The sequence below is a fragment of the Quercus lobata genome, chromosome 7 (assembly GCF_001633185.2).
Source record: "Quercus lobata isolate SW786 chromosome 7, ValleyOak3.0 Primary Assembly, whole genome shotgun sequence".
Lineage (NCBI taxonomy): Eukaryota > Viridiplantae > Streptophyta > Magnoliopsida > Fagales > Fagaceae > Quercus > Quercus lobata.
This window is the reverse complement of record NC_044910.1, coordinates 7,668,378-7,683,869: the sequence shown is the minus strand read 5'-3', so window position 1 is coordinate 7,683,869 and position 15,492 is coordinate 7,668,378. Positions and strand designations below refer to the sequence as shown.

General features: G+C 34.1%; 1 pseudogene; it reads left to right on the top strand.

Annotated features, from left to right (window-relative positions):
• The first annotated feature begins 611 nt into the window (after positions 1-611).
• Positions 612-13,333, top strand: LOC115951501 (annotated as a pseudogene).
• The last annotated feature ends 2,159 nt before the right edge of the window (positions 13,334-15,492 follow it).

Here is a 15,492-nt window from a genome sequence, read left to right as displayed (position 1 = left end):
AGGTGTTTCAAATTAAATAACAATTTGTACTAGTAGGATTGTACCATGAAATTGCTAAGGTACAATTTTTTATTGCTACAATAAAATAGTTGAGTTTTTTTTTTTTAATTATTATTTTAATGTGTGTAGTGTAATGTTAAAATAGAAAATCTGATGTATAGCATATTGTAAAATGATATGCCAAAATTGATAAAGTAAGTTTTAGTGTGGTAAAATAACATTTGGCATAGCACGCCTTATGCTAATGCTCAGTATATGTATTTACCGATACATAACGAAAGTATTGTTGGTGGAACCCGAGTGAAAGTGATCATGTATCTTCAGTCATTATAAAGCACGTTCGCAGTTGTGAAAAAAAAGTTTCGTTTATGGCCATGCAAAACTTTATCAAACTTGATTATCAAAAAACTTCATCAAACTTACGACATACAATATGTTCAGCTTCACAAAAGTTTGAAAGTTTTATTCCAGCCTTGATATATTAAAAAAGTGGAACGGTTAGATTCTAAACTCTTCAAGCTCACGCTTCACTATGTGCTTAGTATAAATATTAGTAGTTGAATAATAATTTGATCATAACGATATTTACTGTGTTTTGGGTGAACACTGCTATGGCTGGTAAAGTCACAGAGCATGCTATTTCCATAGAAAGCACAGAAGTTGGTCAAACAAGCACGTACAGGCCGTTATCGAGGAATTGATGCAGCTGTGACTGTGAGTACCAATTCATGACGGGTTCTTTTTTTTTTTTTTTTTTTTTTTCCTTCTTGATTTTGATCATCTACCAGATTGTATGCCTGTATAATGTATAATGTATGGGTTAAATAAAATTTATTTGTAAATTGAAATAGTGTACATTAATATAATTAGAATTTAATTATAATCACAAAGTATGCTATATGTATACTATCTAGCTAAAATATAGTTATTACTATCTTTGGCACGATGATCACTCCATAATTATCAATTTACTTATTTATAACCCATTTTAAAAGAATAAATTGTAGTTACCCATTTAATAATTGTAAACTAAAATACATATAAACTTATAAATTATAAACAAATGAATCTTTCCAATAACAACCCTTCTTGAGTTCCTAAAGTTGGAATTTGTTATGGATTTTCAATAGGAAAAAGTTTGTCTTGAAACATGTTTGGAGTTATCTTGCTTCAATCTATAATATATCTATTAAACGATCATTCATGTGTAGTTTTAGTTATATGACTTTTTTAATGAGTGATGTAATTTGTTTAAATTGTACATATGAGTAATCTTATAATAACCACATAATAAGTTGGAAAAAATAACTCCAAATATATTTGGAACAAAGCTTTATCATTTTCAATATACTAAACAAGGCTGGCCACATATATTTTATGTCATTCTATCTTTCAAAAATAATACTCTTTATTACCTCTTGAATTGACATGTCCTTTACCATTTTTACTAATATTATTTTAGGTCTTCATCATTTATCTTTTGTTTGTTCTATCAACTACAATCAATTCACTCCTCCTCGCTACTGCACTAACATTTCTCCTTTGCACATTGCCAAAAGCATCTCTCTCTCTCTCTCTCTCTCTCTCTCTCTCTCACACACACACACACAAAAGAACAGGAAAATTAAATATCTTTGTTGTAAAGAGAATCAAGAATAATTATTTAGTAATCCTAATAAGGAAATTCTTAAGGAAGGCTTAATTAACTACAGATATCCATCCCCCCTAGATCATGCAATTTACATTGAGTCGTCACTTGGTTTACTTATGGACAAATCAAGAAAACATATTAAAACAACGAAAATTTTATGTTTATATTATACTTATAATGTAAACTTACATTGTAAACACACAAAAAGTGGCAACAAGCAATATTTATCGATTTTTGTAAATCAATGTGTACAACATTTTCCACTTTTTATGTGTCAACAATATAAGTTAGGGTCAAGGAAAGGAATTCACATTTGAAGAGTTCAGATGTTTTGGAGTTAGTGAGGTGTTGCATATGTACTTTAAGTAAAATTAACAAGTAATGTTTAAAGTCAAGGGTTTGAACTAGATTGTAAAACAAAAGTGAATTTCCTTATTGGAGAAGAAGTACCCTCAAAGTGTTTTTTTCCTTTGGTTTTGATCTTCCATTAATTTTCGACTTTGTTAAAAAATTTGCATGTTCTTGTGTTGATTGCTTTGTGTTTCAGATTTGGTTTTATTGTGGCTATAATGAAAACTATAATCACCTAATTGACTTAAGTTTTTTAACTGTTAATTAATCTACATAATTAACAAAGGGGTTTAGGACAACTTTTTAAATTTTATTGCAAGAGTATATGCCAACTTGATGTGAAAATGAATACTCTTCCACGTTATATCACATATGTCGTTCTTATTTTATTGCAAGAGTATATGCAGCACGATTCATCGTGTAACATTTTTTCTCCTTTGTTTAGGAAAGGACGATATGCGAACTAAGTAAATTTTTCGGTTGGAATCATAGCATTAGCTTCCATCTTGAAATCCAATCTTGTTGCATAAAGATGAAGTTATAACACATTCAATTGCAAAAGTGTTTAGAGTTTGAAACTTGCCGTCAATTACTAAGCGTGCTTTAGTAAAAGGTGACAACAGAATTTGGTTCGTGCCATTCGTGCCCATATCCAGCTTCATCAAACTTGAGTCATAAAACTAGTTACGGCTTTACAAAAGTGTATACATTTCATTCAGTCTTGATATATGAATAAAGTTACAAAAATAAGATTCTAAATTCTTCATGCTAGAGTTTCTATGTATGCTTGGTTTATTTAGTACGTACTTGAAAAAAAAAAAGTCATCATGCACACTAGTTACCTTGTTTGAGTGAACACTCTGCCATGGCCGGAGTGGAGCATGTTATTTCATAGAGCAATTGCTTTCCGAAAAGGTTCAAAGAACAGAAGCTGGTGATACAAGCGGATGCCCCAATCATCCTGTCATTGCCACTGAGGCCACCCAGAAGCTGACCATTACAGCCCATGAGAAAGCGTGTACCATTCCTCGGGACCAGAGGTTTAAGGAATTAAGGGATGCGGGAGCAAATCAAGCTGAAACAAGGCCAAAGATACAGAAGGTTGTATTCTTCCTACGTGATCAGAAAAATTTCCAGAAATACTATGAGCCGAGGGTGGTATCACTAGGTCCTATCCATCACGGTAAACCAAAGTACCGGCCAGCAGAAAAATACAAGCTTAGATTCTCGCAAAAGCCTTTGTTAGTGATAGTGGCAAAACAGATGAATATATATATGATCACATTGAAAAGAACATTGCACAATTAAGCGAGTACTTCGGTGAGGAGGTGATAAAGGAGTATGACAACGAGAGCCTCGCCTGGATGTTGTTCGTGGATGGGTGTGCAATATTGCAATTCATATGCTTCGCTGTTGAAAATAAAAAACGATCAATCTACGTTTGCACAACAGGATTTGTTCTTATTGGAGAACCAACTTCCTTATCAACTCCTCAAGGATTTGATGAAATTGAGTGCAAAGAAAAAAGAATTGAAGGGCCATATCAGAAGATTCATCAGTATGCATAGTATGATACCAGAAAGGGCGGTATTTAAGGACGATGACAAAAAAGCCCCGATCCATCTTCTCGATCTTCTACAAGCAAGTCTCCTAGGCAGTGCTGATCCTAGTCCCGAATATGGTGCCCCAAAAGCCTCCACAAAAGATTGGCAATCATTTCGCAATGTTTTGGAGCTTAAAGCAGCGGGAATTCAATTGCAGCCCAGCAAAAGTATCGGCTTAAGAGACGTATCTTTTAAGAGAAAATGGGGTTTCTATCCTGGAATCCTTTCACTGCCTCCGATAACGGTGGATGACTCAACCGGGCCCAAGTTCTTGAACTTGATAGCCTACGCGATGTGTCCAGATTTCGAAAATGGCTACGGGGTCACCTCTTACATATCCTTCCTTGACTCACTCATTGATGAAACCAATGACGTTATTGAGCTAAGGAAAGCGCGCATACTCGGCAACCTTCTTGGGAGCGACCAAGAAGTGGCTCTGCTCTTCAATGAGATAGGCACAGACTTGGTGCCCAATTCGACAACATACAGCACTATCAGAACCCAAATTCAGGAATACAACTGATGAAGCCAAAATCGTCAGTTGGATCACTCGTTCAATCGAGAGCATTAGATGATCTTGTAGGACCTGCAAGATAAAAGAGAGATAGATTGAAGGGACCACTGGGTTGTGCCCGGTGGAGGAGCCTCCGATGCTTAAGTTAGTATTAGCTCATATATTTTGTATATAGATAGCGTTTTGTAGTATTTTGTAGTAGTTTTTGACATACCTTAGCTAGTGAGACCGATTGTCCATTTTATAGGTGACTTAGGTAATTGTTGTACGTAAATTAGGGTGATTATTACCTTGATTGTAACGTTTTTTGTCTTGATGAGAATTTAAGACCTTTGATGGTCGTTATTGAATGTGTTGAGTAGTTATCTTTGACGGTCTACTAATGATGCAAGGTCGTCCATATTAATGGACGACCTTAATGATTTTTCTGGACTCATCAGTTGCCCCCCATTCCCAAGTCTGATTTTGCTTTATGCTGGTCCGGCATAGGGAATTTTCTTGACTTGTTTAGATTCAGGCTTCTTTATCTTCAACTATTTTCTTCTTCAAGAATGGTAGTTTTTTTGCGATGACTTTTTAGTATATACCGTTTGAGGGATCATAGCTTGATCTTGAAAGTGAGCTAATTTCTTTGGATGATCATTTTTTATCATTGCTGAAGAGCAAGCTAATTTCTTTGGACGACCATTTTTGATCACTTCTATGCTTCTTCTTTCATTCATTTTATGGTTGTCACATTTGTGTGAGAATCCTTGTCTGGTTACACTCATCTAAGGGAATTTTAGTCACTTAGCCACTTTTAGGTGACTTACATCCAGTTACGGAGCTTCGCCATTTAGACTTCGTTAGTGATTTGCATCGGTCTAGCAGAATCTTGTCTATTTTTTTTTTTTTTGGGTGACTTACATCTATTTAGGGAATCTTGTCACTTAGGCTTTGTCAGTGATTTACATCCATCTTGGTGGAATCTTATCACTTAGCCATTTTTTAGTGACTTACATCCGTTTAAGGAATCTTGTCACTTAGGCTTCGTCAGTGATTTACATCCGTCTTGGCAGAATCTTATCACTTAGCCATTTTTTGATGACTTACATCCATTTAAGGAATCTTGTCACTTAGGCTTCGTCAGTGATTTACATCCGTCTTGGCAGAATCTTATCACTTAGCCATCTTTTGGTGACTTACATCCATTTAAGGAATCTTGTCACTTAGGTTTCGTCAGTGATTTACATCCGTCTTGGCGGAATCTTATCACTTAGCCATTTTTTGGTGACTTACATCCATTTAAGGAATCTTGTCACTTAGAATTCGTCAGTGATTTACATCCGTCTTGGCGGAATCTTATCACTTAACCATTTTTTGGTGACTTACATCCATTTAAGGAATCTTGTCACTTATTGCTGGAAAGATTCCTTGACGCTATGTCGTTTTGGACCTTCTTGAGGTCATATTGATATCTGCATTAAGTAGCACATGTACTTGCCAAATGCCAAGATTTGGTTAAACAAGAATTTTAGAACAATTCATATAATAAGTTACCAATAGCCTAGGTGGACCTTTTTCTTATTTCCTTGTCGTTCTAGAGTTTTACCTCTTTCGTGATCTGTCTAGTAATGCATATATTTTTGCATGAAACCTTACTAGGTGTAAATTTTTATAGACGAATATAAAAGATAGAGAGATAAATGTGTTACCTTAAATGACGATATTATTTTGTTACATATCCCGATCTTTTTATTGCTGGGATCTTCTTGACTAGCTCTTCCTTTTTTAAGATGACGAGCTCTTCTCTTTTCAAGGTTTTTTAAGCTCAACATGGTACTTCATGTTTAAGGCCTAGATCTCTTTTGCTTCAATTTTTTTTTTGGGTGCTTTGACGACTATGGCCATTGCTGTTTGTAATATCAATTTCCTCTTCCTTTTTCTTTAATTGTACAGTTAAGTCACTTCAGAAGTGCTAGCTACATTTTGTTAGGAATGACGATGTACGAATATGAAATTGCATGCTATACAATTATGGATCTCATTTGACAAAGTGAATTTTATATGAATCATAGAGAAGTATTCTATGGTATAAAAAGAATTGAAGCTATTTGACTACATGCTTCTTTAAGCTGGTCTTTGTTAATTGCTTGCATCGTATATAATTTTTAAAGCAATTTAAAAAGATTTTGGTGAATTGACAGAGATAGAGGAAATTTATCGAGACTTAAAATCATGACCATATTGTGAACACGATCATCTAGCATTTTAAGTTTAGGAGACCTAATAGAACCTCTCAGACTCAAGACAATGAAACACTTGCTACTAAGAATATATACAACCATATTAATTGTGATATTTGTAATAATTTTATAGCAATATTTTCAACATATTCTATATATACATATTTGTAGATAATCATGCAAGTTTGATTTGCACTTAGTTATAATAAGCTAATATATGGCATGGCTAATTAAAAAGAAAGAAATGAATGAGTTACCTCGGCAAGAGACCTTAAATCGCGATACTATTGTGTACATACCTCGATCTTTTCATTGTTGTAGTCTTCTTGATGAGTTATTTTGACACGTACATCGTTCCTTTTACCTTTGGAGTCTCCTTGCCGAGTTCTCCTCCTTTGAGATTTTCTTTTTGTTAAGCTTAACATGATATTTCATGTTAAGGGCCTAGATCTCTCTTGCTTCATTCATTTTAAGGGATGAGAACTAGGCCACATTGTGATAATTTGTCGAGGTCATTCCAAGGCTATATTTCATTTATCAAAGGACGAAGGTCATCCTATGTTCTTTTATCATTGTTGTCCATAGTATCTGAAGACGACCAAAGGGTTTGTCCTTGTCCAAACATGAAGGGTGCAGTCCTTTGTTTGATGATAACCAAATGAATAATCTGTCATGGTTTGAACCCGTATATTTCTTTCTTGGGGCTTAATCTTAGCTTTAATTGTGTACTCAAAATGAGTCACCTCAATAATGCTTGCTGCATTTTGTTAGGAATGACAATATCCAAATAGGCAAATTGCATGTTGAACTATAATAGATATCTTTTGACGAAGTGAACTAAATGTGAATCATAGAGAAGTATACTATGATATATGAAGACTAAAGCTACTAACTATATGCTTCTTTAAAGTGTCAAAGTTAAAGCTGATATGTCCATTATTTTGGATACTCAAGTGTCCAACGTATATCAAAAATGATTTTAAGACAAAAAGAAGTGTCTGATGTTGTGATAGCATGTGCAATAAGTTGGTAAGATATGAACTAGAGAAATGGTCATGAATTTTTTTTTTTTTTTTTAAATGGTGTAGCAAATCTTTTATTCTAGACCTCAAGTTTCTCTATTTTGACCTTACTAAATCATCTAAGTAATTAACTATCAAAATAACAAACTGTTGCAGATATTTAAAGGATAGAAAGGGTTGAATCGTTAAATAATGCAATTCATCACATCCTACAATACTATCATGGTAAAACCATAATGATATTTTATTCCACTTTTTAGTGCCTCAACATGGCATATTTTAAAAAGAATTTGACTTCACCTTTCTTACAATCTTAGTAATTATAGAGCTAGACATAAGGAAAGTATAGGATTTCCTTGGATTTTTTTTTTTTTTCTTTGACTCTCTACCTTAGATTCATTTCGCATTTAGTTGGTAACTTATGCAATTCCTTAAATTTAAGATATATACATTACACACATCAAAATCAAGTTTTGAAGATTAAGTTAACAAGAGAGAGAGTGAGTAAGGTTTAATTACCTGTTTGCCTTGGGACTTTTTCTAGAAATTGAATATCTGAGCCCACCTTTGCAAGGATCTTAGAACAGGCATACTTGGCTTGGAACCACTTTGTTCACATGGCAAGTGATTTAGATGTGTGTGTGCGGTACTTTGGGTACCCTTCTAAGCTGATTTCTTTTCAACGAGCACTTCTTTGGTGGGTTGATATTGGCTTCAAAGCTATTGGGGCTTAACTCCCCATTTGTGATGTCAAAGGAATTTTCATAACCTTTGGTTGTATTACCCTTTTCCATTTAAGGGTTTTTGATATTTTTCTTGGCAGGTTCTTCTTGACAATTTCTTAAGAATATAAGTATAATCAAGCTAGCCTAGTTACCCTAGTAAATAGTTTAGTACTTTTACTGTGCAAAGTGTTAGACTTGGAGCAACCTTGTCAAGTAAGAAATTCACAAATAATATTAACCACAAATGTATAAAATTTGTTGGGGGCTTAATATTGATTTTTATATAGATGAGGTGTAATATAGTTTATACCGAGCTCTGAAGTGTAGTGGCTCAGTGAAAGCATGATGCTTTAACATATAAAGACCACTAAAGATTTCATGAAACCTTTTGGTGGGATTTATGTATGGAACAATTTAAATTCTCCATTCTCAAAGTGTAATTATACATGGAAAAGTTTAAATAGTAAACTTTGTTCATTCTATGGCGGAACATATGAAGATATAAAATTTTATAACTTAGCAATGATGATGGAATTTATTTTAGAATAAACGTACTGAAACTAAATATCTTTTATGCACATTGGCATAAATTCTAATGATTTTTGAATTATGAAATTTTACAAACATGCATTCCTTAAATAACTAGATCCTTTGACTAAAAAATCATGCTATTAGCATATTTTTTAAACCATCTTATATCTTCTTCTTTTTTTTCTTTTTTTTTTTCTTTTTTAGAGAAAAAACATCTTATATCTAATGATATTGACAACTTTGAAAGTAAAAACATATAATGTTTTATACATTTAATTGATTGCTCTAAGGAGCATTTATAAAATTAATTTCCATTAGGAAACTAACTGTAGAAAGTAAAAACATATAGGAGTATTCGCTAACTTTCTTCATCCAGAATTTCTTTAACTTCAAAAATCGAAACTGAATAACTTTGGGTTTAATGCCTAAAGCAGACTTTTTTTTTTTTTTAATAAATAACTTAGACAGGCAATAAGATTCAAATCCACCGTTTTAGTGGTCAGAATCATGACATACTACAATTCTATTAAGATAATAAATTTCGGTTTCACTTTTCTCAAATGGTAAAATATGAGATTTCTTACCTTTGAAAAGGGCCATGCAATAAAATTTGACTTCAATTTTCCTATCTTAGCAAGATGCATTAGAAAAGAAAAGTAGTGATATAAAAAGCCATAATGTGTGGACATCAATTAGGATATTATAAAAATTTATTTATTCAGTAAAGGGACTCAAACGGTTTGTTCTAATTATATTAGGAAAATGTAGTAGAACTCTTTTTGATGGTCATAATTAGAATATCATGACTATAATGCTTGACTTATATTTAGCTTTAATGGAGGGGATTTCAAAGAGTAAATGGTGATATTCCTTGACCGACCGGGGGAGAGCATTAATTCTGTCTCTAAGGAGTTGAATGCTGAAGGTTAATGTGCAAGAGGAATGCGTTACTGATGGCTTATAGGTGGACGACAGTTTGATTGCAAGGTTAAAGGAGAAATTATTGCACCATAAATACTTAGTATTTCCCTCAGACTCCGTCTTGGTTCAAAAATTAAACAATGATAGCTCAAAAACGGCAATAACGGATAAGGAAAAAGAGGCTCCTAGAATCACGGAAGTTAATGCTGGAGAATTTCACTTCAATGCAAATTGCATTAACTCTAAAAAAAAAAAAGAAGAAGATCTCTTTCCATACTCTTTTCCCTAACTACCAAATATAATATATCCAAATATAATATATTCCTTAAACGTGTATAAGCTATAACAATTAAGGTATTCATTACCCTTGACTTTCTCTCCTTGTTTTAAACTTTATATCACGTTAAAAATTAAGATTCTAAATTTAGGAAGACAATAAAATCTGACTTTTTCCTTTTTAATTCCTATATTTTAGACGCCATAATTTTGGGAAGGCAATTACGTCTTAATGAAATCTGACTTCACCTTTCATGCAAATTAAAACAATAGGGAATAGTGCAACCAAGAAAGAAAAGCTCTTTGATGGTAATTTCATCATAGCTTTTGACTTGGGTGGCCGAAAATTACATGACCACCTACAATTATCTCTCTATTTTCAGCAAAAGAATATTTAACATAATAAACTCCTTTTTATGTTTATAAAGCATTAGAAGAGGTTATTGTGTTTTTAGACTTTTAGGTCATTTAACAACATGTGATAAAACCATTTGACATGATGAGAAACGACTCGTCTTACCTCAAGACCCAGGAGTTGGGCCATGTCGTTGAGGCCTGTCGTGTTCTTCCAAAGTCCGTGTCTGTCTCATGTTCAGTCTGAGCCTTACAGCGAGCCACCTTTGGGTGATTTGATGGAAATTTTGAGGTTTTGTTCTTTGAAGACGAAATTGCTAAATGGGTTTGCTTTATTGGATCTTGAAATAAAGAAGGCTTAGCCTTTTGATCTCCTCTTCACTGCAAATCCAATTGTATGCTCTGTTTCTCTTGGATACGGGTTCTAGCATCATCGTCTACGAGTTTGAAGTGAGTGACCCTTTGTCGTAGGAAGAGCTTAATGGCAAATCGATCTCCCCACAGACGGCGCCAAACTGATGAAGCCAAAATCGTCAGTTGGGTCACTCGTTCAATCGAGAGCATTAGATGATCTTGTAGGACCTGCAAGATAAAAGAGAGATAGATTGAAGAGACCACCGGGTTGTGCCCGGTGGGGGAGCCTCCGATGCTTAAGTTAGTATTAGCTCATATATTTTGTATATAGATAGTGTTTTGTAGTATTTTGTAGTAGTTTTTGACATACCTTAACTAGTGAGACCGATTGTCCCTTTTATAGGTGACTTAGGTAGTTGTTGTACATAAATTAGGGTGATTATTACCTTGATTGTAACGTTTTTTGTCTTGATGAGAGTTTAAGACCTTTGATGGTCGTTATTGAATGTATTGAGTAGTTATCTTTGATGGTCTACTAATGATGCAAGGTCGTCCATATTAATGGACGACCTTAATGATTTTTCTGGACTCATCAACTACGACAACAAGTTGATGACTTGGTTATCGCTATTCTGTCACACCCATTTCAGCACCCCCTGGACTTTCTTGGCTTTCCTTGGTGCTTTATTGGCACTAGCACTAAGTGCCGTACAGACTTGGTACACGGTCGACTCTCCACCTGGCCCTTGCAATAACTTTTGCAAGCATCATCCATGATGAGACAAAAGGTACGCATATATAATTTGTATGCTTCTCTCTTTCCATTTGCATCTATCATATGCTAAGATTGTCTGTCTACTTACAAAATGGGTTCTTTATTTGTGATCAGGATTTCACATAAATAGGATCTTTGGTACATCCCAAGGCCATGCTGGTCCGTTTATTTACTCTCCATTTGCTGTTTTTATGCAAGTCCAGATAATTCGGGATGGTTCCCGCCTCATGAGCCCTAGTCTGCATCTTAGGGTCACCCTTAACTTTAAGGATTACTCTTTTGAGTCTTTGTGATTATGTGGTGTGTGAGAACTCTAAACACTAAGGTCAGGGTGAGTATACATGATTTCTTAATTTGATATAATTCATTTGAGAAAAACATGAGTGTAAGGACACAATTCTCTGGCGGCCCAATAAGGATGTTGGGCTCGCGCATGAAAGATCCCTCACAATATAATTTGTAGAGAGTGGGCTTGAAAAGCTAGCCGTTGGTCACGGGGCGGTGCCCTGTCCTGGTTTTGAAGGAATTCGTGTAGAAAAAGGATTTGGGCTTGAACGTTTAAGCCCTACGGCATCGCATCCTGTGGGATGGGCCTCCTCGGACTTGATCCGAGGACCATTAGGGTCTTACCCCGGTTACCCGGCGATGGTTTTCTTTCTGTAATCTCAGGTGTTGTTGAGATGTTCTCACCCAAATCATCTCCCTTTTTCTTTTAGGTGGAATGGGCCTCCCCTCTAGGTTCACTTACTCTTTCTTTTATACTAGCTTACGCCCGCTGTCCTTCGTCCACGTGTAGGGCCAATCTTTATTAGACTGATATTTGTCCCATCAGTCTAGTCCCAGAATTGTGGGGGATGGTTGATAAAGCTGAAGAATACGGCTCTGTCAGGTGCAGAGCCTTATCCGGGAAGGGTAGTGTAGGGATAATTCTCCCCAGATATTTTAGATCTCCTTCCATATTTATTCCTTTATTATTATTTATTTTTTTTTTACCCCTACCCTCAATGGGGCTTTAGGTCTGCCGAGGACGAAACCGTGCTCGGCTGCATCTCCGGGCCATTACCTTTTTCGGCTTGGGCCTTTAGATTCCCCACGGGCAAGTGGGCCTGGCCCATAAATTATTGGGCCCCACAATGAGTATATATGTACAATAGTTTTATGTGTGATAAGATTGTTGACTGTATCTGTAATAAAATTTGAGCTTGAATGTTATCAAATATACTGCCTATTTTATTATTTTGTTTTGGAATTACAGCTGGTTACAATAAGCACCTCCGCAAAATTGTTTCATTTCAAATGGTTGAACTTTTATTGTCAGCTAGTTTTAAAACCATGCCAGGTGTTTGGGCTTGATTATAAATTATATACTAGTGGTAAACCTGTGTGAAGCGCTGAAAATTTTGACGATTTTTTTTTTTTGTTAAACAAAAAATAAAAATAGTAGATGAGACATATAAGTATTAGTTTCCAACCCTTTTTGAAATGATATTATTATTTTCTAACAAAATTTAGAAGAAACTAATTGTGAATGAAGAGAACCCGTCTAGGTGGTGACAAATAAAATGACAATTAATTTTAATATAAACATCACATTTTGTTCTCCTTACAATTTAAGCCTTCAATCCTCAATGACAACATTGAAATCAATAATCATCAATCAGAGGTGAAATCTTCAAAATTTCTTATAAAACCACAGTTCTGTGTACACCAGCCTCATGCATACACAGCCTTTAGGCTACGTAAACAACGTTAGTCCTTGCGTATGTATCTAGTGTCTAAAAAGCCCTATGTGGTATGTTTTTAACGAAAAATGCAAAAATTGGTACAAAACCCTAGTAGCACACTGCGTGGGTTTTGCGTCCTTTTTTTGCAATTATATTTTAAGCAAAATATAACTAGTCAAAAAAATTGTTACTTGCCTTAATTAATCCCTACTCAAAAACTTTTGTATTTCCTCACATATACTCCAAAATAAACTAAAATCTATCATAATCAATAACTAAGAAGGTGTTAGATTCTCAAAAAACAAAAAAAAAAAAAAAAAAAAAAAAAAAAAAAAAAAAAAAAAAAAAAAAATTTGTCAAAAAACAAAAAATCAATTATCCAAAGGTCTAATTATTGCCTCTGCAGCAAAAGATCAACTTGCAGAATTCGTTTCAGTTCAGCCAGCCCCTCGGTCTCACCCTCCTAGGACATGAGACCAATGGCGACCTCCACCTTTGGACATGATAAAGATAAACTTTGACAGAGCCATCTTCAACAAGGAGCACAAGTCCAGGATTGGAGTGGCGTTGTGTGATGCCCATGGTTCAATGCTAGCCTCTCTATCTCGGCAACTGTCACAGGTTTACAGTCCATTGGAGATTGAAGTGAAGGCGGCGTCATCAGCTCTTCAATTTGCTGCGGATTTGGGTTTCAATCAAGCGGTCTTAGAGAGTGACTCTCAAGTTCTTATGACAGCACTGGTCAACGACCGTACGTTTTTCTTTTTCCTCTGATGGTTTGCTTATTGATGATGTACGACTTGGAGTTAGATTTTTTACTTAATTACGTTAATCTCATGTAAAGAAAGTAGGTAATAAAATTGTTCATAATTTAGTTTAATATGCTTTATATATTTCAAATTTTGTTATATGGTTGGAAGATGTTCCACCACCTTTTCTTTATGTTGTCTAAGTTGATATTGTTGGTTTTTCTTAATAAAATGAATTATATACCCCTAAAAAAATAATTATTTTAAATCACTATAGCAGTAGTAAAATAGATTTCTAGGATGCTTAACTCAATAATTTCAAGAATCTTCACCCCTACTCTCTTTGGAATTTTTAGGTAGTCTTCTGTCTGGACTTTATTCGGGTCTGAAAAAATTAATGAGTCTAAGTGAGGCTAGAATTTCTAGCCTTGATCAGTTTATATATTATTAACCCTCAATATCAAATTTACCAAGTTGCCTTTTAAAACAATTTCTTCTATTTCAAAATGAAATTAAAAACGAACTATTTATTAAATAATTTTATTATAATATTTATTTATTTACATTTAATATACATTAGTATAATTTTTATATAAATTTTATAAATAAAATCATTTTATTTTTTGGATACTGGGTATCACAATCTCCCCAACTTATTGGCCGAAAGTGTTGTGCTACTTATATTCTTTTATGAGTTAAAAATTTTTTCTTTCTAAAAATTAGTTCTTAATTTGAAAGAGGTATCAGATAACAAACTAAGAACTACCTAAGTGTCCCTCTTGTAGAGTTCCCTAATGACACATAGATCATACTATGCAATTGAATACTATAATTTAGATCATTTCTATTCATTAGGTACCATATTTTTTTCAGCACAATGATATTGTAATTCAACTCATAAAATGAATCCACTTCTTTGAAATTTTACCATCCAACATAAAACGATAGTTTCTGTAGTATCATCAGAATTTTCTTAAAAATTTTATTACCTTTAGAAAAATTTTAATTTAAACATTGAAGTTCTTAATTCATTGATAACTTTTGACGCAATTTGTATAATTACAAAGGTACACTTCCAGTGTTTCGAGTTTTAGGTGACCAATTACACCTTAAAATTTGTATAATTGATGGCAACTCTATTTCTCATTACCATGTACTCCACACACCATTCAACTTTCACAATGCACACACATGCATAGCTATTTGAGGATTGTGCTAACTGCTAAGTGAGTTAACAACTGGCTATTGCCGATTGAGATTTATTTATTTTATAAACTACAGTTGAGATGTTACAAATTTCCATTGCCAATATCATATGGTTGCCATCTTAGTTACCCGTTGATAGATATTTTTCCATATTAGTTTACATATCTTACTTTTGGAGGGAAAAATTCTCATTTGCCAAGGGCAACGATTAATCTCTCATGTATCACATGTAAATCTTAGAGAGTATTTGGTTTGCTGTAATATTCATCACATTAAGGTCACATTACTGTAATGTCATATTATAGTATTCGGTTTGTTACTTTGCACATATATTACCTATTTATGGAAATGTGATTATTTTTTCAATTGACAAAATTATCCTTATGCATAAATTTTCAGCAATCAATAGAGTCATTGTAGGAGACCAATCAAATCCCTATTTCCTCTCAAACAAAAGGCCTTACTCTAGAACCCACCTCTTTCTCTCTCTTTGCGATAAACGTTCATGGC